Here is a 27291-nt window from a genome sequence, read left to right as displayed (position 1 = left end):
GCAAAAGTGTAAAGTCAAATTTATGAGATACTTATTACAATAAACGGAAGTAGTCTGTACCCATTTAAAGAGGCTTTACATCGTACAGCTTATACTGGTCTGGTTGGTGGGTATAAAGGATCTATTAGAAATCTTCCTCCTCCAAATGTATCATATCATTTCATGAATTTTGGTAGAGTGGGGGTAGCAGGATAATAATAGGATTTACTGGTTATTTTTGATAAGGTAAAATCGCAAGACGCAGAAAAATAAAAACTTGTGTATGGTCAGAATTATCAGTGGTAGGAGATTTTGTCCCTACTACCATCTGGGAAAAGAACATTCTGGTGCTTATCTGTGAAGAAGCAATTTCAGGAGATATAAATCCTTGGAAAAAGTAGTCTCCCACTCTATAAATAGGGTGCAATTTGTTTTTTCACGCAGTGGAAATTGAAATGTTTTTTTAATGTTGATGACGACTGTAACAGGTCAAAAGGTGGCACCAAAGATCCCCAGTGATGCATCGCCCATTAATGTAAAGATATCCCCCTGCCTCACCATGCATGACTTTTTGCTCAATTGGCTACTGTTCCAGGTGAAATTTTAGCCATGGGATGCGGATGATTGTACAGATGCTTGCATCTGAGATCAGTTTGGGCTAGAGGTTGAAATTGGAAGGTTTGTGGATCCGCTATGAGACGAGTAATGGTATCTACTTCTGAAGAAGTTCTTTGCACAGTAATGGAAGTACGCTGGGCTGATGCCACATGATTGACATAAAAACATCCAATAGAATCTGTGGGAGAGTGATTTTGTAAAAGTGCAGCTATGCATGGGAACTGTTTCAGCAAGTAAATAAACTGCCCCGTGTGAGGGTCAAACTCACGACCTTCCGATTATGAGACTGACGTGCTACCGACTGCGCTAACGAGGTTTTAACTGACATAAGCAGCCCTGTTTGCCAGTGTGCTAACTCATCTGGAAGGCAGATATATAGATTGATGGAGTAATGCTTCTTTCAGTTTCGATAATGCAGCGGGTTATTGATGACATGCTGTTCAGCTGGACTATAAGCACCTGAAGACACTCACAGAGAAGGAGGTCATAAGTAAGGCTGCGTTGGCCGGGAATCGAACCCGGGTCAACTGCTTGGAAGGCAGCTATGCTAGCAACTATACCACCAATGCCGAAGTTGAAAAAGCTTTGTAGCGATTATCTTTTATCTTTCCACAAACCTGCTAGCAGTATGTCTGGTTCTGGTCCAGGTCTGGTGTTGTGATACAAGTGTAACAGTCAACAAGTATATGGCCCTCGTCACAGATTTTGCTGTTGCCGAATTTTGTTGTTGCTCGATTGGCTACTGTTGCAGGTGAAATCTTAGCCATGGGATGCGGATGACTGTACAGATGCTTGCATCTGAGATCAGTTTGGGCTAGACGTTGAAATTGGAAGGTCTGTGGATCCGCTATGAGACAAGTAATGGTATCTACTTCTGAAGAAGTTCTTTTGTACAGTTAGGGAAGTACGCTGGGCTCATGCAACATGAGTGAAATAAAAACATCTATTAGAGTCTGCGGGAGAGTGATTTTGTAAAAGTGCAGCTATGCATGGGAACTGTTTCAGCAAGTAAGTAAACTGCCCTGTGTGAGGGTCGAACTGACGACCTTCAGATTATGAGACTGACGCGCTACTGACTGCACTAACAAGGTTTTCACTGACGTAAGCAGCCCTGTTTGCCAGTGTGCTAACTCATCTGGAAGGCAGATATATAGATTGATGGAGTAATGCTTCTGTCAGTTTCGATAATGCAGCGGGTTATTGATGACATGCTGTTCAGCTGGACTATAAGCACCTGAAGACACTCACAGAGAAGGAGGTCATAAGTAAGGCTGCGTTGGCCGGGAATCGAACCCGGGTCAACTGCTTGGAAGGCAGCTATGCTAGCCACTATACCACCAACACCAAAGTTGAGAAAGCGTCGTAGCGATTATCTTTTATCTTTCCACAAACCTGCTAGCAGTATGTCTGGTTCTGGTCCAGGTCTGGTGTTGTGATACAAGTGTAACAGTCAACAAGTATATGGCCCTCGTCACAGATTTTGCTGTTGCCGAATTTTGTTGTTGCTCGATTGGCTACTGTTGCAGGTGAAATCTTAGCCATGGGATGCAGATGACTGTACAGATGCTTGCATCTGAGATCAGTTTGGGCTAGACGTTGAAATTGGAAGGTCTGTGGATCCGCTATGAGACAAGTAATGGTATCTACTTCTGAAGAAGTTCTTTTGTACAGTTAGGGAAGTACGCTGGGCTCATGCAACATGAGTGAAATAAAAACATCTATTAGAGTCTGCGGGAGAGTGATTTTGTAAAAGTGTAGCTATGCATGGGAACTGTTTCTGCAAGTAAGTAAACTGCCCTGTGTGAGGGTCAAACTGACGACCTTCAGATTATGAGACTGACGCGCTACTGACTGCACTAACAAGGTTTTCACTGACGTAAGCAGCCCTGTTTGCCAGTGTGCTAACACATCTGGAAGGCAGATATATAGATTGATGGAGTAATGCTTCTTTCAGTTTCTATAATGCAGTGGGATATTGATGACATGCTGTTCAGCTGGACTATAAGCACCTGAAGACACTCACAGAGAAGGAGGTCATAAGTAAGGCTGCGTTGGCCGGGAATCGAACCCGGGTCAACTGCTTGGAAGGCAGCTATGCTAGCCACTATACCACCAACACCAAAGTTGAGAAAGCGTCGTAGCGATTATCTTTTATCTTTCCACAAACCTGCTAGCAGTATGTCTGGTTCTGGTCCAGGTCTGGTGTTGTGATACAAGTGTAACAGAGAACAAGTATATGGCCCTCGTCACAGATTTTGCTGTTGCCGAATTTTGTTGTTGCTCGATTGGCTACTGTTGCAGGTGAAATCTTAGCCATGGGATTCGGATGACTGTACAGATGCTTGCATCTGAGATCAGTTTGGGCTAGACGTTGAAATTGGAAGGTTTGTGGATCCGCTATGAGACGAATAATGGTATCTACTTCTGAAGAAGTTCTTTTGCACAGTTATGGAAGTACGCTGGACTGATGCCACATGATTGACATAAAAACATCCATTAGAATCTGTGGGAGAGTGATTTTGTAAAAGTGCAGCTATGCATGGGAACTGTTTCAGCAAGTAAGTAAACTGCCCTGTGTGAGGGTCAAACTTACGACCTTCAGATTATGAGACTGACGCGCTACTGACTGTACTAACAAGGTTTTCACTGACGTAAGCAGCCCTGTTTGCCAGTGTGCTAACACATCTGGAAGGCAGATATATAGATTGATGGAGAAATGCTTCTTTTAATTTCTGTAATGCAGCGGGATATTGATGACATGCTGTTCAGCTGGACTATAAGCACCTGAAGACACTCACAGAGAATGAGGTCATAAGTAAGGCTGCGTTGGCCGGGAATTGAACCCGGGTCAACTGCTTGGACGGCAGCTATGCTAGCCACTATACCAACAACGCCGAAGTTGAAAAAGCGTCGTAGCGATTATCTTTTATCTTTCCACAAACCTGCTAGCAGTATGTCTGGTTCTGGTCCAGGTCTGGTGTTGTGATACAAGTGTAACAGTCAACAAGTATATTGCCCGCGTCACAGATTTTGCTGTTGCCGAATTTTGTTGTTGCTCGATTGGCTACTGTTGCAGGTGAAATCTTAGCCATGGGATGCGAATGACTGTACAGATGCTTGCATCTGAGATCAGTTTGGGCTAGACGTTGAAATTGGAAGGTTTGTGGATCTGCTATGAGACGAGTAATGGTATCTACTTCTGAAGAAGTTCTTTGCACAGTTATGGAAGTACGCTGGGCTCATGCAACATGAGTGACATGAAAACATCTATTAGAGTCTGTGGGAGAGTGATTTTGTAAAAGTGTAGCTATGCATGGGAACTGTTTCAGCAAGTAAGTAAACTGCCCTGTGTGAGGGTCGAACTGACGACCTTCAGATTATGAGACTGACGCGCTACTGACTGCACTAACAAGGTTTTCACTGACGTAAGCAGCCCTGTTTGCCAGTGTGCTAACACATCTGGAAGGCAGATATATAGATTGATGGAGTAATGCTTCTTTCAGTTTCTATAATGCAGCGGGATATTGATGACATGCTGTTCAGCTGGACTATAAGCACCTGAAGACACTCACAGAGAAGGAGGTCATAAGTAAGGCTGCGTTGGCCGGGAATCGAACCCGGGTCAACTGCTTGGAAGGCAGCTATGCTAGCCACTATACCACCAACACCAAAGTTGAGAAAGCGTCGTAGCGATTATCTTTTATCTTTCCACAAACCTGCTAGCAGTATGTCTGGTTCTGGTCCAGGTCTGGTGTTGTGATACAAGTGTAACAGTCAACAAGTATATGGCCCTCGTCACAGATTTTGCTGTTGCCGAATTTTGTTGTTGCTCGATTGGCTACTGTTGCAGGTGAAATCTTAGCCATGGGATTCGGATGACTGTACAGATGCTTGCATCTGAGATCAGTTTGGGCTAGACGTTGAAATTGGAAGGTTTGTGGATCCGCTATGAGACGAATAATGGTATCTACTTCTGAAGAAGTTCTTTTGCACAGTTATGGAAGTACGCTGGACTGATGCCACATGATTGACATAAAAACATCCATTAGAATCTGTGGGAGAGTGATTTTGTAAAAGTGCAGCTATGCATGGGAACTGTTTCAGCAAGTAAGTAAACTGCCCTGTGTGAGGGTCGAACTTACGACCTTCAGATTATGAGACTGACGCGCTACTGACTGTACTAACAAGGTTTTCACTGACGTAAGCAGCCCTGTTTGCCAGTGTGCTAACACATCTGGAAGGCAGATATATAGATTGATGGAGAAATGCTTCTTTTAATTTCTGTAATGCAGCGGGTTATTGATGACATGCTGTTCAGCTGGACTATAAGCACCTGAAGACACTCACAGAGAATGAGGTCATAAGTAAGGCTGCGTTGGCCGGGAATTGAACCCGGGTCAACTGCTTGGAAGGCAGCTATTCTAGCCACTATACCACCAACGCCGAAGTTGAAAAAGCGTCGTAGCGATTATCTTTTATCTTTCCACAAACCTGCTAGCAGTATGTCTGGTTCTGGTCCAGGTCTGGTGTTGTGATACAAGTGTAACAGTCAACAAGTATATTGCCCTCGTCACAGATTTTGCTGTTGCCGAATTTTGTTGTTGCTCGATTGGCTACTGTTGCAGGTGAAATCTTAGCCATGGGATGCGGATGACTGTACAGATGCTTGCATCTGAGATCAGTTTGGGCTAGACGTTGAAATTGGAAGGTTTGTGGATCCGCTATGAGACGAGTAATGGTATCTACTTCTGAAGAAGTTCTTTGCACAGTTATGGAAGTACGCTGGGCTCATGCAACATGAGTGACATAAAAACATCTATTAGAGTCTGTGGGAGAGTGATTTTGTAAAAGTGTAGCTATGCATGGGAACTGTTTCAGCAAGTAAGTAAACTGCCCTGTGTTAGGGTCGAACTGACGACCTTCAGATTATGAGACTGACGCGCTACTGACTGCACTAACAAGGTTTTCACTGACGTAAGCAGCCCTGTTTGCCAGTGTGCTAACACATCTGGAAGGCAGATATATAGATTGATGGAGTAATGCTTCTTTCAGTTTCTATAATGCAGCGGGATATTGATGACATGCTGTTCAGCTGGACTATAAGCACCTGAAGACACTCACAGAGAAGGAGGTCATAAGTAAGGCTGCGTTGGCCGGGAATCGAACCCGGGTCAACTGCTTGGAAGGCAGCTATGCTAGCCACTATACCACCAACACCAAAGTTGAGAAAGCGTCGTAGCGATTATCTTTTATCTTTCCACAAACCTGCTAGCAGTATGTCTGGTTCTGGTCCAGGTCTGGTGTTGTGATACAAGTGTAACAGTCAACAAGTATATGGCCCTCGTCACAGATTTTGCTGTTGCCGAATTTTGTTGTTGCTCGATTGGCTACTGTTGCAGGTGAAATCTTAGCCATGGAATTCGGATGACTGTACAGATGCTTGCATCTGAGATCAGTTTGGGCTAGACGTTGAAATTGGAAGGTTTGTGGATCCGCTATGAGACGAATAATGGTATCTACTTCTGAAGAAGTTCTTTTGCACAGTTATGGAAGTACGCTGGACTGATGCCACATGATTGACATAAAAACATCCATTAGAATCTGTGGGAGAGTGATTTTGTAAAAGTGCAGCTATGCATGGGAACTGTTTCAGCAAGTAAGTAAACTGCCCTGTGTGAGGGTCGAACTTACGACCTTCAGATTATGAGACTGACGCGCTACTGACTGTACTAACAAGGTTTTCACTGACGTAAGCAGCCCTGTTTGCCAGTGTGCTAACACATCTGGAAGGCAGATATATAGATTGATGGAGAAATGCTTCTTTTAATTTCTGTAATGCAGCGGGTTATTGATGACATGCTGTTCAGCTGGACTATAAGCACCTGAAGACACTCACAGAGAAGGAGGTCATAAGTAAGGCTGCGTTGGCCGGGAATCGAACCCGGGTCAACTGCTTGGAAGGCAGCTATGCTAGCCACTATACCACCAACACCGAAGTTGAGAAAGCGTCGTAGCGATTATCTTTTATCTTTCCACAAACCTGCTAGCAGTATGTCTGGTTCTGGTCCAGGTCTGGTGTTGTGATACAAGTGTAACAGTCAACAAGTATATGGCCCTCGTCACAGATTTTGCTGTTGCCGAATTTTGTTGTTGCTCGATTGGCTACTGTTGCAGGTGAAATCTTAGCCATGGGATGCAGATGACTGTACAGATGCTTGCATCTGAGATCAGTTTGGGCTAGAGGTTGAAATTGGAAGGTTTGTGGATCCGCTATGAGACGAGTAATGGTATCTACTTCTGAAGAAGTTCTTTGCACAGTAATGGAAGTACGCTGGGCTGATGCCACATGATTGACATAAAAACATCCAATAGAATCTGTGGGAGAGTGATTTTGTAAAAGTGCAGCTATGCATGGGAACTGTTTCAGCAAGTAAATAAACTGCCCCGTGTGAGGGTCAAACTCACGACCTTCCGATTATGAGACTGACGTGCTACCGACTGCGCTAACGAGGTTTTAACTGACATAAGCAGCCCTGTTTGCCAGTGTGCTAACTCATCTGGAAGGCAGATATATAGATTGATGGAGTAATGCTTCTTTCAGTTTCTATAATGCAGCGGGTTATTGATGACATGCTGTTCAGCTGGACTATAAGCACCTGAAGACACTCACAGAGAAGGAGGTCATAAGTAAGGCTGCGTTGGCCGGGAATCGAACCCGGGTCAACTGCTTGGAAGGCAGCTATGCTAGCAACTATAACACCAATGCCGAAGTTGAAAAAGCTTTGTAGCGATTATCTTTTATCTTTCCACAAACCTGCTAGCAGTATGTCTGGTTCTGGTCCAGGTCTGGTGTTGTGATACAAGTGTAACAGTCAACAAGTATATTGCCCTCGTCACAGATTTTGCTGTTGCCGAATTTTGTTGTTGCTCGATTGGCTACTGTTGCAGGTGAAATCTTAGCCATGGGATGCGGATGACTGTACAGATGCTTGCATCTGAGATCAGTTTGGGCTAGACGTTGAAATTGGAAGGTCTGTGGATCCGCTATGAGACAAGTAATGGTATCTACTTCTGAAGAAGTTCTTTTGTACAGTTAGGGAAGTACGCTGGGCTCATGCAACATGAGTGAAATAAAAACATCTATTAGAGTCTGCGGGAGAGTGATTTTGTAAAAGTGCAGCTATGCATGGGAACTGTTTCAGCAAGTAAGTAAACTGCCCTGTGTGAGGGTCGAACTGACGACCTTCAGATTATGAGACTGACGCGCTACTGACTGCACTAACAAGGTTTTCACTGACGTAAGCAGCCCTGTTTGCCAGTGTGCTAACACATCTGGAAGGCAGATATATAGATTGATGGAGTAATGCTTCTTTCAGTTTCTATAATGCAGCGGGTTATTGATGACATGCTGTTCAGCTGGACTATAAGCACCTGAAGACACTCACAGAGAAGGAGGTCATAAGTAAGGCTGCGTTGGCCGGGAATCGAACCCGGGTCAACTGCTTGGAAGGCAGCTATGCTAGCCACTATACCACCAACACCAAAGTTGAGAAAGCGTCGTAGCGATTATCTTTTATCTTTCCACAAACCTGCTAGCAGTATGTCTGGTTCTGGTCCAGGTCTGGTGTTGTGATACAAGTGTAACAGTCAACAAGTATATGGCCCTCGTCACAGATTTTGCTGTTGCCGAATTTTGTTGTTGCTCGATTGGCTACTGTTGCAGGTGAAATCTTAGCCATGGGATGCGGATGACTGTACAGATGCTTGAATCTGAGATCAGTTTGGGCTAGACGTTGAAATTGGAAGGTTTGTGGATCCGCTATGAGACGAGTAATGGTATCTACTTCTGAAGAAGTTCTTTGCACAGTTATGGAAGTACGCTGGGCTCATGCAACATGAGTGACATAAAAACATCTATTAGAGTCTGTGGGAGAGTGATTTTGTAAAAGTGCAGCTATGCATGGGAACTGTTTCAGCAAGTAAGTAAACTGCCCTGTGTGAGGGTCGAACTTACGACCTTCAGATTATGAGACTGACGCGCTACCGACTGCGCTAACGAGGCTTTCACTGACGTAAGCAGCCCTGTTTGCCAGTGTGCTAACACATCTGGAAGGCAGATATATAGATTGATGGAGAAATGCTTCTTTTAATTTCTGTAATGCAGCGGGTTATTGATGACATGCTGTTCAGCTGGACTATAAGCACCTGAAGACACTCACAGAGAATGAGGTCATAAGTAAGGCTGCGTTGGCCGGGAATCGAACCCGGGTCAACTGCTTGGAAGGCAGCTATGCTAGCCACTATACCACCAACGCCGAAGTTGAAAAAGTTTCGTAGCGATTATCTTTTATCTTTCCACAAACCTGCTAGCAGTATGTCTGGTTCTGGTCCAGGTCTGGTGTTGTGATACAAGTGTAACAGTCAACAAGTATATTGCCCTCGTCACAGATTTTGCTGTTGCCGAATTTTGTTGTTGCTCGATTGGCTACTGTTGCAGGTGAAATCTTAGCCATGGGATGCGGATGACTGTACAGATGCTTGCATCTGAGATCAGTTTGGGCTAGACGTTGAAATTGGAAGGTTTGTGGATCCGCTATGAGACGAGTAATGGTATCTACTTCTGAAGAAGTTCTTTGCACAGTTATGGAAGTACGCTGGGCTCATGCAACATGAGTGACATAAAAACATCTATTAGAGTCTGTGGGAGAGTGATTTTGTAAAAGTGCAGCTATGCATGGGAACTGTTTCAGCAAGTAAGTAAACTGCCCTGTGTGAGGGTCGAACTTACGACCTTCAGATTATGAGACTGACGCGCTACCGACTGCGCTAACGAGGCTTTCACTGACGTAAGCAGCCCTGTTTGCCAGTGTGCTAACACATCTGGAAGGCAGATATATAGATTGATGGAGAAATGCTTCTTTTAATTTCTGTAATGCAGCGGGTTATTGATGACATGCTGTTCAGCTGGACTATAAGCACCTGAAGACACTCACAGAGAATAAGGTCATAAGTAAGGCTGCGTTGGCCGGGAATCGAACCCGGGTCAACTGCTTGGAAGGCAGCTATGCTAGCCACTATACCACCAACACCGAAGTTGAGAAAGCGTCGTAGCGATTATCTTTTATCTTTCCACAAACCTGCTAGCAGTATGTCTGGTTCTGGTCCAGGTCTGGTGTTGTGATACAAGTGTAACAGTCAACAAGTATATGGCCCTCGTCACAGATTTTGCTGTTGCCGAATTTTGTTGTTGCTCGATTGGCTACTGTTGCAGGTGAAATCTTAGCCATGGGATGCAGATGACTGTACAGATGCTTGCATCTGAGATCAGTTTGGGCTATAGGTTGAAATTGGAAGGTTTGTGGATCCGCTATGAGACGAGTAATTGTATCTACTTCTGAAGAAGTTCTTTGCACAGTAATGGAAGTACGCTGGGCTGATGCCACATGATTGACATAAAAACATCCAATAGAATCTGTGGGAGAGTGATTTTGTAAAAGTGCAGCTATGCATGGGAACTGTTTCAGCAAGTAAATAAACTGCCCTGTGTGAGGGTCGAACTGACGACCTTCAGATTATGAGACTGACGCGCTACTGACTGCACTAACAAGGTTTTCACTGACGTAAGCAGCCCTGTTTGCCAGTGTGCTAACACATCTGGAAGGCAGATATATAGATTGATGGAGTAATGCTTCTTTCAGTTTCTATAATGCAGCGGGATATTGATGACATGCTGTTCAGCTGGACTATAAGCACCTGAAGACACTCACAGAGAAGGAGGTCATAAGTAAGGCTGCGTTGGCCGGGAATCGAACCCGGGTCAACTGCTTGGAAGGCAGCTATGCTAGCCACTATACCACCAACACCAAAGTTGAGAATGCGTCGTAGCGATTATCTTTTATCTTTCCACAAACCTGCTAGCAGTATGTCTGGTTCTGGTCCAGGTCTGGTGTTGTGATACAAGTGTAACAGTCAACAAGTATATGGCCCTCGTCACAGATTTTGCTGTTGCCGAATTTTGTTGTTGCTCGATTGGCTACTGTTGCAGGTGAAATCTTAGCCATGGGATTCGGATGACTGTACAGATGCTTGCATCTGAGATCAGTTTGGGCTAGACGTTGAAATTGGAAGGTTTGTGGATCCGCTATGAGACGAATAATGGTATCTACTTCTGAAGAAGTTCTTTTGCACAGTTATGGAAGTACGCTGGACTGATGCCACATGATTGACATAAAAACATCCATTAGAATCTGTGGGAGAGTGATTTTGTAAAAGTGCAGCTATGCATGGGAACTGTTTCAGCAAGTAAGTAAACTGCCCTGTGTGAGGGTCGAACTTACGACCTTCAGATTATGAGACTGACGCGCTACTGACTGTACTAACAAGGTTTTCACTGACGTAAGCAGCCCTGTTTGCCAGTGTGCTAACACATCTGGAAGGCAGATATATAGATTGATGGAGAAATGCTTCTTTTAATTTCTGTAATGCAGCGGGTTATTGATGACATGCTGTTCAGCTGGACTATAAGCACCTGAAGACACTCACAGAGAATGAGGTCATAAGTAAGGCTGCGTTGGCCGGGAATTGAACCCGGGTCAACTGCTTGGAAAGCAGCTATGCTAGCCACTATACCACCAACCCCGAAGTTGAAAAAGCGTCGTAGCGATTATCTTTTATCTTTCCACAAACCTGCTAGCAGTATGTCTGGTTCTGGTCCAGGTCTGGTGTTGTGATACAAGTGTAACAGTCAACAAGTATATTGCCCTCGTCACAGATTTTGCTGTTGCCGAATTTTGTTGTTGCTCGATTGGCTACTGTTGCAGGTGAAATCTTAGCCATGGGATGCGGATGACTGTACAGATGCTTGCATCTGAGATCAGTTTGGGCTAGACGTTGAAATTGGAAGGTTTGTGGATCCGCTATGAGACGAGTAATGGTATCTACTTCTGAAGAAGTTCTTTGCACAGTTATGGAAGTACGCTGGGCTCATGCAACATGAGTGACATAAAAACATCTATTAGAGTCTGTGGGAGAGTGATTTTGTAAAAGTGCAGCTATGCATGTGAACTGTTTCAGCAAGTAAGTAAACTGCCCTGTGTGAGGGTCGAACTTACGACCTTCAGATTATGAGACTGACGCGCTACCGACTGCGCTAACGAGGCTTTCACTGACGTAAGCAGCCCTGTTTGCCAGTGTGCTAACACATCTGGAAGGCAGATATATAGATTGATGGAGTAATGCTTCTTTCAGTTTCTATAATGCAGCGGGTTATTGATGACATGCTGTTCAGCTGGACTATAAGCACCTGAAGACACTCACAGAGAAGGAGGTCATCAGTAAGGCTGCGTTGGCCGGGAATTGAACCCGGGTCAACTGCTTGGAAGGCAGCTATGCTAGCCACTATACCACTAACGCCGAAGTTGAAAAAGCTTCGTAGCGATTATCTTTTATCTTTCCACAAACCTGCTAGCAGTATATCTGGTTCTGGTCCAGGTCTGGTGTTGTGATACAAGTGTAACAGTCAACAAGTATATGGCCCTCGTCACAGATTTTGCTGTTGCCGAATTTTGTTGTTGCTCGATTGGCTACTGTTGCAGGTGAAATCTTAGCCATGGGATGCGGATGACTGTACAGATGCTTGCATCTGAGATCAGTTTGGGCTAGACGTTGAAATTGGAAGGTTTGTGGATCCGCTATGAGACGAATAATGGTATCTACTTCTGAAGAAGTTCTTTTGCACAGTTATGGAAGTACGCTGGACTGATGCCACATGATTGACATAAAAACATCCATTAGAATCTGTGGGAGAGTGATTTTGTAAAAGTGCAGCTATGCATGGGAACTGTTTCAGCAAGTAAGTAAACTGCCCTGTGTGAGGGTCGAACTTACGACCTTCAGATTATGAGACTGATGCGCTACTGACTGTACTAACAAGGTTTTCACTGACGTAAGCAGCCCTGTTTGCCAGTGTGCTAACACATCTGGAAGGCAGATATATAGATTGATGGAGAAATGCTTCTTTTAATTTCTGTAATGCAGCGGGTTATTGATGACATGCTGTTCAGCTGGACTATAAGCACCTGAAGACACTCACAGAGAATGAGGTCATAAGTAAGGCTGCGTTGGCCGGGAATCGAACCCGGGTCAACTGCTTTGAAGGTAGCTATGCTAGCCACTATACCACCAACGCCGAAGTTGAAAAAGTTTCGTAGCGATTATCTTTTATCTTTCCACAAACCTGCTAGCAGTATGTCTGGTTCTGGTCCAGGTCTGGTGTTGTGATACAAGTGTAACAGTCAACAAGTATATTGCCCTCGTCACAGATTTTGCTGTTGCCGAATTTTGTTGTTGCTCGATTGGCTACTGTTGCAGGTGAAATCTTAGCCATGGGATGCGGATGACTGTACAGATGCTTGCATCTGAGATCAGTTTGGGCTAGACGTTGAAATTGGAAGGTTTGTGGATCCGCTATGAGACGAGTAATGGTATCTACTTCTGAAGAAGTTCTTTCCACGGTTATGGAAGTACGCTGGGCTCATGCAACATGAGTGACATAAAAACATCTATTAGAGTCTGTGGGAGAGTGATTTTGTAAAAGTGCAGCTATGCATGGGAACTGTTTCAGCAAGTAAGTAAACTCCCCTGTGTGAGGGTCGAACTTACGACCTTCAGATTATGAGACTGACGCGCTACCGACTGCGCTAACGAGGCTTTCACTGACGTAAGCAGCCCTGTTTGCCAGTGTGCTAACACATCTGGAAGGCAGATATATAGATTGATGGAGAAATGCTTCTTTTAATTTTTGTAATGCAGCGGGTTATTGATGACATGCTGTTCAGCTGGACTATAAGCACCTGAAGACACTCACAGAGAATGAGGTCATAAGTAAGGCTGCGTTGGCCGGGAATCGAACCCGGGTCAACTGCTTGGAAGGCAGCTATGCTAGCCACTATACCACCAACGCCGAAGTTGAAAAAGTTTCGTAGCGATTATCTTTTATCTTTCCACAAACCTGCTAGCAGTATGTCTGGTTCTGGTCCAGGTCTGGTGTTGTGATACAAGTGTAACAGTCAACAAGTATATTGCCCTCGTCACAGATTTTGCTGTTGCCGAATTTTGTTGTTGCTCGATTGGCTACTGTTGCAGGTGAAATCTTAGCCATGGGATGCGGATGACTGTACAGATGCTTGCATCTGAGATCAGTTTGGGCTAGACGTTGAAATTGGAAGGTTTGTGGATCCGCTATGAGACGAGTAATGGTATCTACTTCTGAAGAAGTTCTTTGCACAGTTATGGAAGTACGCTGGGCTCATGCAACATGAGTGACATAAAAACATCTATTAGAGTCTGTGGGAGAGTGATTTTGTAAAAGTGCAGCTATGCATGGGAACTGTTTCAGCAAGTAAGTAAACTGCCCTGTGTGAGGGTCGAACTTACGACCTTCAGATTATGAGACTGACGCGCTACCGACTGCGCTAACGAGGCTTTCACTGACGTAAGCAGCCCTGTTTGCCAGTGTGCTAACACATCTGGAAGGCAGATATATAGATTGATGGAGTAATGCTTCTTTCAGTTTCTATAATGCAGCGGGTTATTGATGACATGCTGTTCAGCTGGACTATAAGCACCTGAAGACACTCACAGAGAAGGAGGTCATCAGTAAGGCTGCGTTGGCCGGGAATTGAACCCGGGTCAACTGCTTGGAAGGCAGCTATGCTAGCCACTATACCACCAACGCCGAAGTTGAAAAAGCTTCGTAGCGATTATCTTTTATCTTTCCACAAACCTGCTAGCAGTATATCTGGTTCTGGTCCAGGTCTGGTGTTGTGATACAAGTGTAACAGTCAACAAGTATATGGCCCTCGTCACAGATTTTGCTGTTGCCGAATTTTGTTGTTGCTCGATTGGCTACTGTTGCAGGTGAAATCTTAGCCATGGGATACGGATGACTGTACAGATGCTTGCATCTGAGATCAGTTTGGGCTAGACGTTGAAATTGGAAGGTTTGTGGATCCGCTATGAGACGAATAATGGTATCTACTTCTGAAGAAGTTCTTTTGCACAGTTATGGAAGTACGCTGGACTGATGCCACATGATTGACATAAAAACATCCATTAGAATCTGTGGGAGAGTGATTTTGTAAAAGTGCAGCTATGCATGGGAACTGTTTCAGCAAGTAAGTAAACTGCCCTGTGTGAGGGTCGAACTTACGACCTTCAGATTATGAGACTGATGCGCTACTGACTGTACTAACAAGGTTTTCACTGACGTAAGCAGCCCTGTTTGCCAGTGTGCTAACACATCTGGAAGGCAGATATATAGATTGATGGAGAAATGCTTCTTTTAATTTCTGTAATGCAGCGGGTTATTGATGACATGCTGTTCAGCTGGACTATAAGCACCTGAAGACACTCACAGAGAATGAGGTCATAAGTAAGGCTGCGTTGGCCGGGAATCGAACCCGGGTCAACTGCTTTGAAGGTAGCTATGCTAGCCACTATACCACCAACGCCGAAGTTGAAAAAGTTTCGTAGCGATTATCTTTTATCTTTCCACAAACCTGCTAGCAGTATGTCTGGTTCTGGTCCAGGTCTGGTGTTGTGATACAAGTGTAACAGTCAACAAGTATATTGCCCTCGTCACAGATTTTGCTGTTGCCGAATTTTGTTGTTGCTCGATTGGCTACTGTTGCAGGTGAAATCTTAGCCATGGGATGCGGATGACTGTACAGATGCTTGCATCTGAGATCAGTTTGGGCTAGACGTTGAAATTGGAAGGTTTGTGGATCCGCTATGAGACGAGTAATGGTATCTACTTCTGAAGAAGTTCTTTGCACAGTTATGGAAGTACGCTGGGCTGATGCCACATGAGTGACATAAAAACATCCATTAGAATCTGTGGGAGAGTGATTTTGTAAAAGTGCAGCTATGCATGGGAACTGTTTCAGCAAGTAAGTAAACTGCCCTGTGTGAGGGTCGAACTTACGACCTTCAGATTATGAGACTGATGCGCTACTGACTGTACTAACAAGGTTTTCACTGACGTAAGCAGCCCTGTTTGCCAGTGTGCTAACACATCTGGAAGGCAGATATATAGATTGATGGAGTAATGCTTCTTTCAGTTTCTATAATGCAGCGGGTTATTGATGACATGCTGTTCAGCTGGACTATAAGCACCTGAAGACACTCACAGAGAAGGAGGTCATCAGTAAGGCTGCGTTGGCCGGGAATTGAACCCGGGTCAACTGCTTGGAAGGCAGCTATGCTAGCCACTATACCACCAACGCCGAAGTTGAAAAAGCTTTGTAGCGATTATCTTTTATCTTTCCACAAACCTGCTAGCAGTATATCTGGTTCTGGTCCAGGTCTGGTGTTGTGATACAAGTGTAACAGTCAACAAGTATATGGCCCTCGTCACAGATTTTGCTGTTGCCGAATTTTGTTGTTGCTCGATTGGCTACTGTTGCAGGTGAAATCTTAGCCATGGGATGCGGATGACTGTACAGATGCTTGCATCTGAGATCAGTTTGGGCTAGACGTTGAAATTGGAAGGTTTGTGGATCCGCTATGAGACGAATAATGGTATCTACTTCTGAAGAAGTTCTTTTGCACAGTTATGGAAGTACGCTGGACTGATGCCACATGATTGACATAAAAACATCCATTAGAATCTGTGGGAGAGTGATTTTGTAAAAGTGCAGCTATGCATGGGAACTGTTTCAGCAAGTAAGTAAACTGCCCTGTGTGAGGGTCGAACTTACGACCTTCAGATTATGAGACTGATGCGCTACTGACTGTACTAACAAGGTTTTCACTGACGTAAGCAGCCCTGTTTGCCAGTGTGCTAACACATCTGGAAGGCAGATATATAGATTGATGGAGAAATGCTTCTTTTAATTTCTGTAATGCAGCGGGTTATTGATGACATGCTGTTCAGCTGGACTATAAGCACCTGAAGACACTCACAGAGAATGAGGTCATAAGTAAGGCTGCGTTGGCCGGGAATCGAACCCGGGTCAACTGCTTTGAAGGTAGCTATGCTAGCCACTATACCACCAACGCCGAAGTTGAAAAAGTTTCGTAGCGATTATCTTTTATCTTTCCACGAACCTGCTAGCAGTATGTCTGGTTCTGGTCCAGGTCTGGTGTTGTGATACAAGTGTAACAGTCAACAAGTATATGGCCCTCGTCACAGATTTTGCTGTTGCCGAATTTTGTTGTTGCTCGATTGGCTACTGTTGCAGGTGAAATCTTAGCCATGGGATGCGGATGACTGTACAGATGCTTGCATCTGAGATCAGTTTGGGCTAGACGTTGAAATTGGAAGGTTTGTGGATCCGCTATGAGACGAATAATGGTATCTACTTCTGAAGAAGTTCTTTTGCACAGTTATGGAAGTACGCTGGACTGATGCCACATGATTGACATAAAAACATCCATTAGAATCTGTGGGAGAGTGATTTTGTAAAAGTGCAGCTATGCATGGGAACTGTTTCAGCAAGTAAGTAAACTGCCCTGTGTGAGGGTTGAACTTACGACCTTCAGATTATGAGACTGACGCGCTACTGACTGTACTAACAAGGTTTTCACTGACGTAAGCAGCCCTGTTTGCCAGTGTGCTAACACATCTGGAAGGCAGATATATAGATTGATGGAGTAATGCTTCTTTCAGTTTCTATAATGCAGCGGGTTATTGATGACATGCTGTTCAGCTGGACTATAAGCACCTGAAGACACTCACAGAGAAGGAGGTCATAAGTAAGGCTGCGTTGGCCGGGAATTGAACCCGGGTCAACTGCTTGGAAGGCAGCTATGCTAGCCACTATACCACCAACGCCGAAGTTGAAAAAGCTTTGTAGCGATTATCTTTTATCTTTCCACAAACCTGCTAGCAGTATATCTGGTTCTGGTCCAGGTCTGGTGTTGTGATACAAGTGTAACAGTCAACAAGTATATGGCCCTTGTCACAGATTTTGCTGTTGCCGAATTTTGTTGTTGCTCGATTGGCTACTGTTGCAGGTGAAATCTTAGCCATGGGATGCGGATGACTGTACAGATGCTTGCATCTGAGATCAGTTTGGGCTAGACGTTGAAATTGGAAGGTCTGTGGATCCGCTATGAGACAAGTAATGGTATCTACTTCTGAAGAAGTTCTTTTGTACAGTTAGGGAAGTACGCTGGGCTCATGCAACATGAGTGACATAAAAACATCAATTAGAATCTGTGGGAGAGTGATTTTGTAAAAGTGCAGCTATGCATGGGAACTGTTTCAGCAAGTAAGTAAACTGCCCTGTGTGAGGGTCGAACTGACGACCTTCAGATTATGAGACTGACGCGCTACCGACTGCGCTAACGAGGCTTTCACTGACGTAAGCAGCCCTGTTTGCCAGTGTGCTAACTCATCTGGAAGGCAGATATACAGATTGATGGAGTAATGCTTTTTTCAGTTTCTATAATGCAGCGGGTTATTGATGACATGCTGTTCAGCTGGACTATAAGCACCTGAAGACACTCACAGAGAAGGAGGTCATAAGTAAGGCTGCGTTGGCCGGGAATCGAACCCGGGTCAACTGCTTGGTAGGCAGCTATGCTATCCACTATTCCACCTAGGACGAAGTTGAAAAAGCTTCGTAGCGATTATCTTTTGTCTTTCCACAAACCTGCTAGCAGTATGTCTGGTTCTGGTCCAGGTCTGGTGTTGTGATACAAGTGTAACAGTCAACAAGTATATGGCCCTCGTCACAGATTTTGCTGTTGCCGAATTTTGTTGTTGCTCGATTGGCTACTGTTGCAGGTGAAATCTTAGCCATGGGATTCGGATGACTGTACAGATGCTTGCATCTGAGATCAGTTTGGGCTAGACGTTGAAATTGGAAGGTTTGTGGATCCGCTATGAGACGAATAATGGTATCTACTTCTGAAGAAGTTCTTTTGCACAGTTATGGAAGTACGCTGGACTGATGCCACATGATTGACATAAAAACATCCATTAGAATCTGTGGGAGAGTGATTTTGTAAAAGTGCAGCTACGCATGGGAACTGTTTCAGCAAGTAAGTAAACTGCCCTGTGTGAGGGTCGAACTTACGACCTTCAGATTATGAGACTGACACGCTACCGACTGCGCTAACGAGGCTTTCACTGACGTAAGCAGCCCTGTTTGCCAGTGTGCTAACTCATCTGGAAGGCAGATATATAGATTGATGGAGTAATGCTTGTTTCAGTTTCTATAACGCAGCAGGTTATTGATGACATGCTGTTCAGCTGGACTATAAGCACCTGAAGACACTCACAGAGAAGGAGGTCATAAGTAAGGCTGCGTTGGCCGGGAATCGAACCCAGGTCAACTGCTTGGAAGGCAGCTATGCTAGCCACTATACCACCAACGCCAAAGTTGAAACAGCTTTGTAGCGATTATCTTTTATCTTTCCACAAACCTGCTAGCAGTATGTCTGGTTCTGGTCCAGGTCTGGTGTTGTGATACAAGTGTAACAGTCAACAAGTATATTGCCCTCGTCACAGATTTTGCTGTTGCCGAATTTTGTTGTTGCTCGATTGGCTACTGTTGCAGGTGAAATCTTAGCCATGGGATGCGGATGACTGTACAGATGCTTGCATCTGAGATCAGTTTGGGCTAGACGTTGAAATTGGAAGGTTTGTGGATCCGCTATGAGACGAATAATGGTATCTACTTCTGAAGAAGTTCTTTTGCACAGTTATGGAAGTACGCTGGACTGATGCCACATGATTGACATAAAAACATCCATTAGAATCTGTGGGAGAGTGATTTTGTAAAAGTGCAGCTATGCATGGGAACTGTTTCAGCAAGTAAGTAAACTGCCCTGTGTGAGGGTCGAACTTACGACCTTCAGATTATGAGACTGATGCGCTACTGACTGTACTAACAAGGTTTTCACTGACGTAAGCAGCCCTGTTTGCCAGTGTGCTAACACATCTGGAAGGCAGATATATAGATTGATGGAGAAATGCTTCTTTTAATTTCTGTAATGCAGCGGGTTATTGATGACATGCTGTTCAGCTGGACTATAAGCACCTGAAGACACTCACAGAGAATGAGGTCATAAGTAAGGCTGCGTTGGCCGGGAATCGAACCCGGGTCAACTGCTTTGAAGGTAGCTATGCTAGCCACTATACCACCAACGCCGAAGTTGAAAAAGTTTCGTAGCGATTATCTTTTATCTTTCCACGAACCTGCTAGCAGTATGTCTGGTTCTGGTCCAGGTCTGGTGTTGTGATACAAGTGTAACAGTCAACAAGTATATGGCCCTCGTCACAGATTTTGCTGTTGCCGAATTTTGTTGTTGCTCGATTGGCTACTGTTGCAGGTGAAATCTTAGCCATGGGATGCGGATGACTGTACAGATGCTTGCATCTGAGATCAGTTTGGGCTAGACGTTGAAATTGGAAGGTTTGTGGATCCGCTATGAGACGAATAATGGTATCTACTTCTGAAGAAGTTCTTTTGCACAGTTATGGAAGTACGCTGGACTGATGCCACATGATTGACATAAAAACATCCATTAGAATCTGTGGGAGAGTGATTTTGTAAAAGTGCAGCTATGCATGGGAACTGTTTCAGCAAGTAAGTAAACTGCCCTGTGTGAGGGTTGAACTTACGACCTTCAGATTATGAGACTGACGCGCTACTGACTGTACTAACAAGGTTTTCACTGACGTAAGCAGCCCTGTTTGCCAGTGTGCTAACACATCTGGAAGGCAGATATATAGATTGATGGAGTAATGCTTCTTTCAGTTTCTATAATGCAGCGGGTTATTGATGACATGCTGTTCAGCTGGACTATAAGCACCTGAAGACACTCACAGAGAAGGAGGTCATAAGTAAGGCTGCGTTGGCCGGGAATTGAACCCGGGTCAACTGCTTGGAAGGCAGCTATGCTAGCCACTATACCACCAACGCCGAAGTTGAAAAAGCTTTGTAGCGATTATCTTTTATCTTTCCACAAACCTGCTAGCAGTATATCTGGTTCTGGTCCAGGTCTGGTGTTGTGATACAAGTGTAACAGTCAACAAGTATATGGCCCTTGTCACAGATTTTGCTGTTGCCGAATTTTGTTGTTGCTCGATTGGCTACTGTTGCAGGTGAAATCTTAGCCATGGGATGCGGATGACTGTACAGATGCTTGCATCTGAGATCAGTTTGGGCTAGACGTTGAAATTGGAAGGTCTGTGGATCCGCTATGAGACAAGTAATGGTATCTACTTCTGAAGAAGTTCTTTTGTACAGTTAGGGAAGTACGCTGGGCTCATGCAACATGAGTGACATAAAAACATCAATTAGAATCTGTGGGAGAGTGATTTTGTAAAAGTGCAGCTATGCATGGGAACTGTTTCAGCAAGTAAGTAAACTGCCCTGTGTGAGGGTCGAACTGACGACCTTCAGATTATGAGACTGACGCGCTACCGACTGCGCTAACGAGGCTTTCACTGACGTAAGCAGCCCTGTTTGCCAGTGTGCTAACTCATCTGGAAGGCAGATATACAGATTGATGGAGTAATGCTTTTTTCAGTTTCTATAATGCAGCGGGTTATTGATGACATGCTGTTCAGCTGGACTATAAGCACCTGAAGACACTCACAGAGAAGGAGGTCATAAGTAAGGCTGCGTTGGCCGGGAATCGAACCCGGGTCAACTGCTTGGTAGGCAGCTATGCTATCCACTATTCCACCTAGGACGAAGTTGAAAAAGCTTCGTAGCGATTATCTTTTGTCTTTCCACAAACCTGCTAGCAGTATGTCTGGTTCTGGTCCAGGTCTGGTGTTGTGATACAAGTGTAACAGTCAACAAGTATATGGCCCTCGTCACAGATTTTGCTGTTGCCGAATTTTGTTGTTGCTCGATTGGCTACTGTTGCAGGTGAAATCTTAGCCATGGGATTCGGATGACTGTACAGATGCTTGCATCTGAGATCAGTTTGGGCTAGACGTTGAAATTGGAAGGTTTGTGGATCCGCTATGAGACGAATAATGGTATCTACTTCTGAAGAAGTTCTTTTGCACAGTTATGGAAGTACGCTGGACTGATGCCACATGATTGACATAAAAACATCCATTAGAATCTGTGGGAGAGTGATTTTGTAAAAGTGCAGCTACGCATGGGAACTGTTTCAGCAAGTAAGTAAACTGCCCTGTGTGAGGGTCGAACTTACGACCTTCAGATTATGAGACTGACACGCTACCGACTGCGCTAACGAGGCTTTCACTGACGTAAGCAGCCCTGTTTGCCAGTGTGCTAACTCATCTGGAAGGCAGATATATAGATTGATGGAGTAATGCTTGTTTCAGTTTCTATAACGCAGCAGGTTATTGATGACATGCTGTTCAGCTGGACTATAAGCACCTGAAGACACTCACAGAGAAGGAGGTCATAAGTAAGGCTGCGTTGGCCGGGAATCGAACCCAGGTCAACTGCTTGGAAGGCAGCTATGCTAGCCACTATACCACCAACGCCAAAGTTGAAACAGCTTTGTAGCGATTATCTTTTATCTTTCCACAAACCTGCTAGCAGTATGTCTGGTTCTGGTCCAGGTCTGGTGTTGTGATACAAGTGTAACAGTCAACAAGTATATTGCCCTCGTCACAGATTTTGCTGTTGCCGAATTTTGTTGTTGCTCGATTGGCTACTGTTGCAGGTGAAATCTTAGCCATGGGATGCGGATGACTGTACAGATGCTTGCATCTGAGATCAGTTTGGGTTAGACGTTGAAATTGGAAGGTTTGTGGATCCGCTATGAGACGAGTAATGGTATCTACTTCTGAAGAAGTTCTTTGCACAGTTATGGAAGTACGCTGGGCTCATGCAACATGAGTGACATAAAAACATCTATTAGAGTCTGTGGGAGAGTGATTTTGTAAAAGTGCAGCTATGCATGGGAACTGTTTCAGCAAGTAAGTAAACTGCCCTGTGTGAGGGTCGAACTTACGACCTTCAGATTATGAGACTGACGCGCTACCGACTGCGCTAACGAGGCTTTCACTGACGTAAGCAGCCCTGTTTGCCAGTGTGCTAACACATCTGGAAGGCAGATATATAGATTGATGGAGTAATGCTTCTTTCAGTTTCTATAATGCAGCGGGTTATTGATGACATGCTGTTCAGCTGGACTATAAGCACCTGAAGACACTCACAGAGAAGGAGGTCATAAGTAAGGCTGCGTTGGCCGGGAATTGAACCCGGGTCAACTGCTTGGAAGGCAGCTATGCTAGCCACTATACCACCAACGCCGAAGTTGAAAAAGCTTTGTAGCGATTATCTTTTATCTTTCCACAAACCTGCTAGCAGTATATCTGGTTCTGGTCCAGGTCTGGTGTTGTGATACAAGTGTAACAGTCAACAAGTATATGGCCCTCGTCACAGATTTTGCTGTTGCCGAATTTTGTTGTTGCTCGATTGGCTACTGTTGCAGGTGAAATCTTAGCCATGGGATGCGGATGACTGTACAGATGCTTGCATCTGAGATCAGTTTGGGCTAGACGTTGAAATTGGAAGGTCTGTGGATCCGCTATGAGACAAGTAATGGTATCTACTTCTGAAGAAGTTCTTTTGTACAGTTAGGGAAGTACGCTGGGCTCATGCAACATGAGTGACATAAAAACATCAATTAGAATCTGTGGGAGAGTGATTTTGTAAAAGTGCAGCTATGCATGGGAACTGTTTCAGCAAGTAAGTAAACTGCCCTGTGTGAGGGTCGAACTGACGACCTTCAGATTATGAGACTGACGCGCTACCGACTGCGCTAACGAGGCTTTCACTGACGTAAGCAGCCCTGTTTGCCAGTGTGCTAACTCATCTGGAAGGCAGATATACAGATTGATGGAGTAATGCTTTTTTCAGTTTCTATAATGCAGCGGGTTATTGATGACATGCTGTTCAGCTGGACTATAAGCACCTGAAGACACTCACAGAGAAGGAGGTCATAAGTAAGGCTGCGTTGGCCGGGAATCGAACCCGGGTCAACTGCTTGGTAGGCAGCTATGCTATCCACTATTCCACCTAGGACGAAGTTGAAAAAGCTTCGTAGCGATTATCTTTTGTCTTTCCACAAACCTGCTAGCAGTATGTCTGGTTCTGGTCCAGGTCTGGTGTTGTGATACAAGTGTAACAGTCAACAAGTATATGGCCCTCGTCACAGATTTTGCTGTTGCCGAATTTTGTTGTTGCTCGATTGGCTACTGTTGCAGGTGAAATCTTAGCCATGGGATTCGGATGACTGTACAGATGCTTGCATCTGAGATCAGTTTGGGCTAGACGTTGAAATTGGAAGGTTTGTGGATCCGCTATGAGACGAATAATGGTATCTACTTCTGAAGAAGTTCTTTTGCACAGTTATGGAAGTACGCTGGACTGATGCCACATGATTGACATAAAAACATCCATTAGAATCTGTGGGAGAGTGATTTTGTAAAAGTGCAGCTACGCATGGGAACTGTTTCAGCAAGTAAGTAAACTGCCCTGTGTGAGGGTCGAACTTACGACCTTCAGATTATGAGACTGACGCGCTACTGACTGTACTAACAAGGTTTTCACTGACGTAAGCAGCCCTGTTTGCCAGTGTGCTAACACATCTGGAAGGCAGATATATAGATTGATGGAGAAATGCTTCTTTTAATTTCTGTAATGCAGCGGGTTATTGATGACATGCTGTTCAGCTGGACTATCAGCACCTGAAGACACTCACAGAGAATGAGGTCATAAGTAAGGCTGCGTTGGCCGGGAATTGAACCCGGGTCAACTGCTTGGAAGGCAGCTATGCTAGCCACTATACCACCAACGCCGAAGTTGAAAAAGCGTCGTAGCGATTATCTTTTATCTTTCCACAAACCTGCTAGCAGTATGTCTGGTTCTGGTCCAGGTCTGGTGTTGTGATACAAGTGTAACAGTCAACAAGTATATGGCCCTCGTCACAGATTTTGCTGTTGCCAAATTTTGTTGTTGCTCGATTGGCTACTGTTGCAGGTGAAATCTTAGCCATGGGATGCGGATGACTGTACAGATGCTTGCATCTGAGATCAGTTTGGGCTAGACGTTGAAATTGGAAGGTTTGTGGATCCGCTATGAGACGAGTAATGGTATCTACTTCTGAAGAAGTTCTTTGCACAGTAATGGAAGTACGCTGGGCTCATGCAACATGAGTGACATAAAAACATCTATTAGAGTCTGTGGGAGAGTGATTTTGTAAAAGTGCAGCTATGCATGGGAACTGTTTCAGCAAGTAAGTAAACTGCCCTGTGTGAGGGTCGAACTTACGACCTTCAGATTATGAGACTGACGCGCTACCGACTGCGCTAACGAGGCTTTCACTGACGTAAGCAGCCCTGTTTGCCAGTGTGCTAACACATCTGGAAGGCAGATATATAGATTGATGGAGTAATGCTTCTTTCAGTTTCTATAATGCAGCAGGTTATTGATGACATGCTGTTCAGCTGGACTATAAGCACCTGAAGACACTCACAGAGAAGGAGGTCATCAGTAAGGCTGCGTTGGCCGGGAATTGAACCCGGGTCAACTGCTTGGAAGGCAGCTATGCTAGCCACTATACCACTAACGCCGAAGTTGAAAAAGCTTCGTAGCGATTATCTTTTATCTTTCCACAAACCTGCTAGCAGTATATCTGGTTCTGGTCCAGGTCTGGTGTTGTGATACAAGTGTAACAGTCAACAAGTATATGGCCCTCGTCACAGATTTTGCTGTTGCCGAATTTTGTTGTTGCTCGATTGGCTACTGTTGCAGGTGAAATCTTAGCCATGGGATGCGGATGACTGTACAGATGCTTGCATCTGAGATCAGTTTGGGCTAGACGTTGAAATTGGAAGATTTGTGGATCCGCTATGAGACGAATAATGGTATCTACTTCTGAAGAAGTTCTTTTGCACAGTTATGGAAGTACGCTGGACTGATGCCACATGATTGACATAAAAACATCCATTAGAATCTGTGGGAGAGTGATTTTGTAAAAGTGCAGCTATGCATGGGAACTGTTTCAGCAAGTAAGTAAACTGCCCTGTGTGAGGGTCGAACTTACGACCTTCAGATTATGAGACTGATGCGCTACTGACTGTACTAACAAGGTTTTCACTGACGTAAGCAGCCCTGTTTGCCAGTGTGCTAACACATCTGGAAGGCAGATATATAGATTGATGGAGAAATGCTTCTTTTAATTTCTGTAATGCAGCGGGTTATTGATGACATGCTGTTCAGCTGGACTATAAGCACCTGAAGACACTCACAGAGAATGAGGTCATAAGTAAGGCTGCGTTGGCCGGGAATCGAACCCGGGTCAACTGCTTTGAAGGTAGCTATGCTAGCCACTATACCACCAACGCCGAAGTTGAAAAAGTTTCGTAGCGATTATCTTTTATCTTTCCACAAACCTGCTAGCAGTATGTCTGGTTCTGGTCCAGGTCTGGTGTTGTGATACAAGTGTAACAGTCAACAAGTATATTGCCCTCGTCACAGATTTTGCTGTTGCCGAATTTTGTTGTTGCTCGATTGGCTACTGTTGCAGGTGAAATCTTAGCCATGGGATGCGGATGACTGTACAGATGCTTGCATCTGAGATCAGTTTGGGCTAGACGTTGAAATTGGAAGGTTTGTGGATCCGCTATGAGACGAGTAATGGTATCTACTTCTGAAGAAGTTCTTTCCACGGTTATGGAAGTACGCTGGGCTCATGCAACATGAGTGACATAAAAACATCTATTAGAGTCTGTGGGAGAGTGATTTTGTAAAAGTGCAGCTATGCATGGGAACTGTTTCAGCAAGTAAGTAAACTCCCCTGTGTGAGGGTCGAACTTACGACCTTCAGATTATGAGACTGACGCGCTACCGACTGCGCTAACGAGGCTTTCACTGACGTAAGCAGCCCTGTTTGCCAGTGTGCTAACACATCTGGAAGGCAGATATATAGATTGATGGAGAAATGCTTCTTTCAGTTTCTATAACGCAGCGGGATATTGATGGCATGCTGTTCAGCTGGACTATAAGCAGCTGAAGACACTCACAGAGAAGGAGGTCATAAGTAAGGCTGCGTTGGCCGGGAATCGAACCCGGGTCAACTGCTTGGAAGGCAGCTATGCTAGCCACTATACCACCAACGCCGCAGTTGAAAAAGTTTTGTAGCGATTATCTTTTATCTTTCCACAAACCTGCTAGCAGTATGTCTGGTTCTGGTCCAGGTCTGGTGTTGTGATACAAGTGTAACAGTCAACAAGTATATGGCCCTCGTCACAGATTTTGCTGTTGCCGAATTTTGTTGATGCTCGATTGGCTACTGTTGCAGGTGAAATCTTAGCCATGGGATGCGGATGACTGTACAGATGCTTGCATCTGAGATCAGTTTGGGCTAGACGTTGAAATTGGAAGGTCTGTGGATCCGCTATGAGACGAATAATGGTATCTACTTCTGAAGAAGTTCTTTGCACAGTAATGGAGGTACGCTGGGCTCATGCAACATGAGTGACATAAAAACATCTATTAGAGTCTGTGGGAGAGTGATTTTGTAAAAGTGCAGCTATGCATGGGAACTGTTTCAGCAAGTAAACAAACTGCCCCGTGTGAGGGTCGAACTCACGACCTTCAGATTATGAGACTGACGCGCTACCGACTGCGCTAACGAGGCTTTCACTGACATAAGCAGCCCTGTTTGCCAGTGTGCTAACAC

The 27291-nt window shown here is 44.7% G+C and overlaps 21 non-coding genes across 21 annotated transcripts; all 21 read right to left on the bottom strand.

Annotated features, from left to right (window-relative positions):
- Positions 1-1869: 1869 nt before the first annotated feature.
- On the bottom strand, positions 1870-1941 carry trnag-ucc (transfer RNA glycine (anticodon UCC)). The gene has a single exon. It is a non-coding gene; the product is annotated as a tRNA-Gly (tRNA).
- Positions 1942-2644: 703 nt separating this feature from the next.
- trnag-ucc (transfer RNA glycine (anticodon UCC)) lies at positions 2645-2716 on the bottom strand. Its single transcript has one exon. It is a non-coding gene; the product is annotated as a tRNA-Gly (tRNA).
- Positions 2717-4193: 1477 nt separating this feature from the next.
- On the bottom strand, positions 4194-4265 carry trnag-ucc (transfer RNA glycine (anticodon UCC)). Its single transcript has one exon. It is a non-coding gene; the product is annotated as a tRNA-Gly (tRNA).
- Positions 4266-4968: 703 nt separating this feature from the next.
- Positions 4969-5040, bottom strand: trnag-ucc (transfer RNA glycine (anticodon UCC)). Its single transcript has one exon. It is a non-coding gene; the product is annotated as a tRNA-Gly (tRNA).
- A 702-nt stretch (positions 5041-5742) lies between these two features.
- On the bottom strand, positions 5743-5814 carry trnag-ucc (transfer RNA glycine (anticodon UCC)). The gene has a single exon. It is a non-coding gene; the product is annotated as a tRNA-Gly (tRNA).
- Positions 5815-6517: 703 nt separating this feature from the next.
- Positions 6518-6589, bottom strand: trnag-ucc (transfer RNA glycine (anticodon UCC)). Its single transcript has one exon. It is a non-coding gene; the product is annotated as a tRNA-Gly (tRNA).
- A 1477-nt stretch (positions 6590-8066) lies between these two features.
- trnag-ucc (transfer RNA glycine (anticodon UCC)) lies at positions 8067-8138 on the bottom strand. The gene has a single exon. It is a non-coding gene; the product is annotated as a tRNA-Gly (tRNA).
- Positions 8139-8840: 702 nt separating this feature from the next.
- trnag-ucc (transfer RNA glycine (anticodon UCC)) lies at positions 8841-8912 on the bottom strand. Its single transcript has one exon. It is a non-coding gene; the product is annotated as a tRNA-Gly (tRNA).
- A 702-nt stretch (positions 8913-9614) lies between these two features.
- On the bottom strand, positions 9615-9686 carry trnag-ucc (transfer RNA glycine (anticodon UCC)). Its single transcript has one exon. It is a non-coding gene; the product is annotated as a tRNA-Gly (tRNA).
- Positions 9687-10388: 702 nt separating this feature from the next.
- trnag-ucc (transfer RNA glycine (anticodon UCC)) lies at positions 10389-10460 on the bottom strand. The gene has a single exon. It is a non-coding gene; the product is annotated as a tRNA-Gly (tRNA).
- Positions 10461-13486: 3026 nt separating this feature from the next.
- On the bottom strand, positions 13487-13558 carry trnag-ucc (transfer RNA glycine (anticodon UCC)). Its single transcript has one exon. It is a non-coding gene; the product is annotated as a tRNA-Gly (tRNA).
- A 702-nt stretch (positions 13559-14260) lies between these two features.
- On the bottom strand, positions 14261-14332 carry trnag-ucc (transfer RNA glycine (anticodon UCC)). Its single transcript has one exon. It is a non-coding gene; the product is annotated as a tRNA-Gly (tRNA).
- A 1477-nt stretch (positions 14333-15809) lies between these two features.
- On the bottom strand, positions 15810-15881 carry trnag-ucc (transfer RNA glycine (anticodon UCC)). Its single transcript has one exon. It is a non-coding gene; the product is annotated as a tRNA-Gly (tRNA).
- A 1478-nt stretch (positions 15882-17359) lies between these two features.
- On the bottom strand, positions 17360-17431 carry trnag-ucc (transfer RNA glycine (anticodon UCC)). The gene has a single exon. It is a non-coding gene; the product is annotated as a tRNA-Gly (tRNA).
- A 1478-nt stretch (positions 17432-18909) lies between these two features.
- trnag-ucc (transfer RNA glycine (anticodon UCC)) lies at positions 18910-18981 on the bottom strand. Its single transcript has one exon. It is a non-coding gene; the product is annotated as a tRNA-Gly (tRNA).
- A 1478-nt stretch (positions 18982-20459) lies between these two features.
- On the bottom strand, positions 20460-20531 carry trnag-ucc (transfer RNA glycine (anticodon UCC)). Its single transcript has one exon. It is a non-coding gene; the product is annotated as a tRNA-Gly (tRNA).
- A 1478-nt stretch (positions 20532-22009) lies between these two features.
- trnag-ucc (transfer RNA glycine (anticodon UCC)) lies at positions 22010-22081 on the bottom strand. Its single transcript has one exon. It is a non-coding gene; the product is annotated as a tRNA-Gly (tRNA).
- Positions 22082-22783: 702 nt separating this feature from the next.
- trnag-ucc (transfer RNA glycine (anticodon UCC)) lies at positions 22784-22855 on the bottom strand. Its single transcript has one exon. It is a non-coding gene; the product is annotated as a tRNA-Gly (tRNA).
- Positions 22856-24333: 1478 nt separating this feature from the next.
- Positions 24334-24405, bottom strand: trnag-ucc (transfer RNA glycine (anticodon UCC)). The gene has a single exon. It is a non-coding gene; the product is annotated as a tRNA-Gly (tRNA).
- Positions 24406-26656: 2251 nt separating this feature from the next.
- Positions 26657-26728, bottom strand: trnag-ucc (transfer RNA glycine (anticodon UCC)). Its single transcript has one exon. It is a non-coding gene; the product is annotated as a tRNA-Gly (tRNA).
- Positions 26729-27176: 448 nt separating this feature from the next.
- On the bottom strand, positions 27177-27249 carry trnam-cau (transfer RNA methionine (anticodon CAU)). Its single transcript has one exon. It is a non-coding gene; the product is annotated as a tRNA-Met (tRNA).
- Positions 27250-27291: the final 42 nt, after the last annotated feature.

The sequence above is a fragment of the Brienomyrus brachyistius genome, chromosome 4 (assembly GCF_023856365.1).
Source record: "Brienomyrus brachyistius isolate T26 chromosome 4, BBRACH_0.4, whole genome shotgun sequence".
NCBI classification, from domain to species: Eukaryota; Metazoa; Chordata; class Actinopteri; order Osteoglossiformes; family Mormyridae; genus Brienomyrus; species Brienomyrus brachyistius.
The sequence above is the reverse complement of the archived record's forward strand: the minus strand, read 5'-3'. Positions and strand labels throughout refer to the sequence as shown.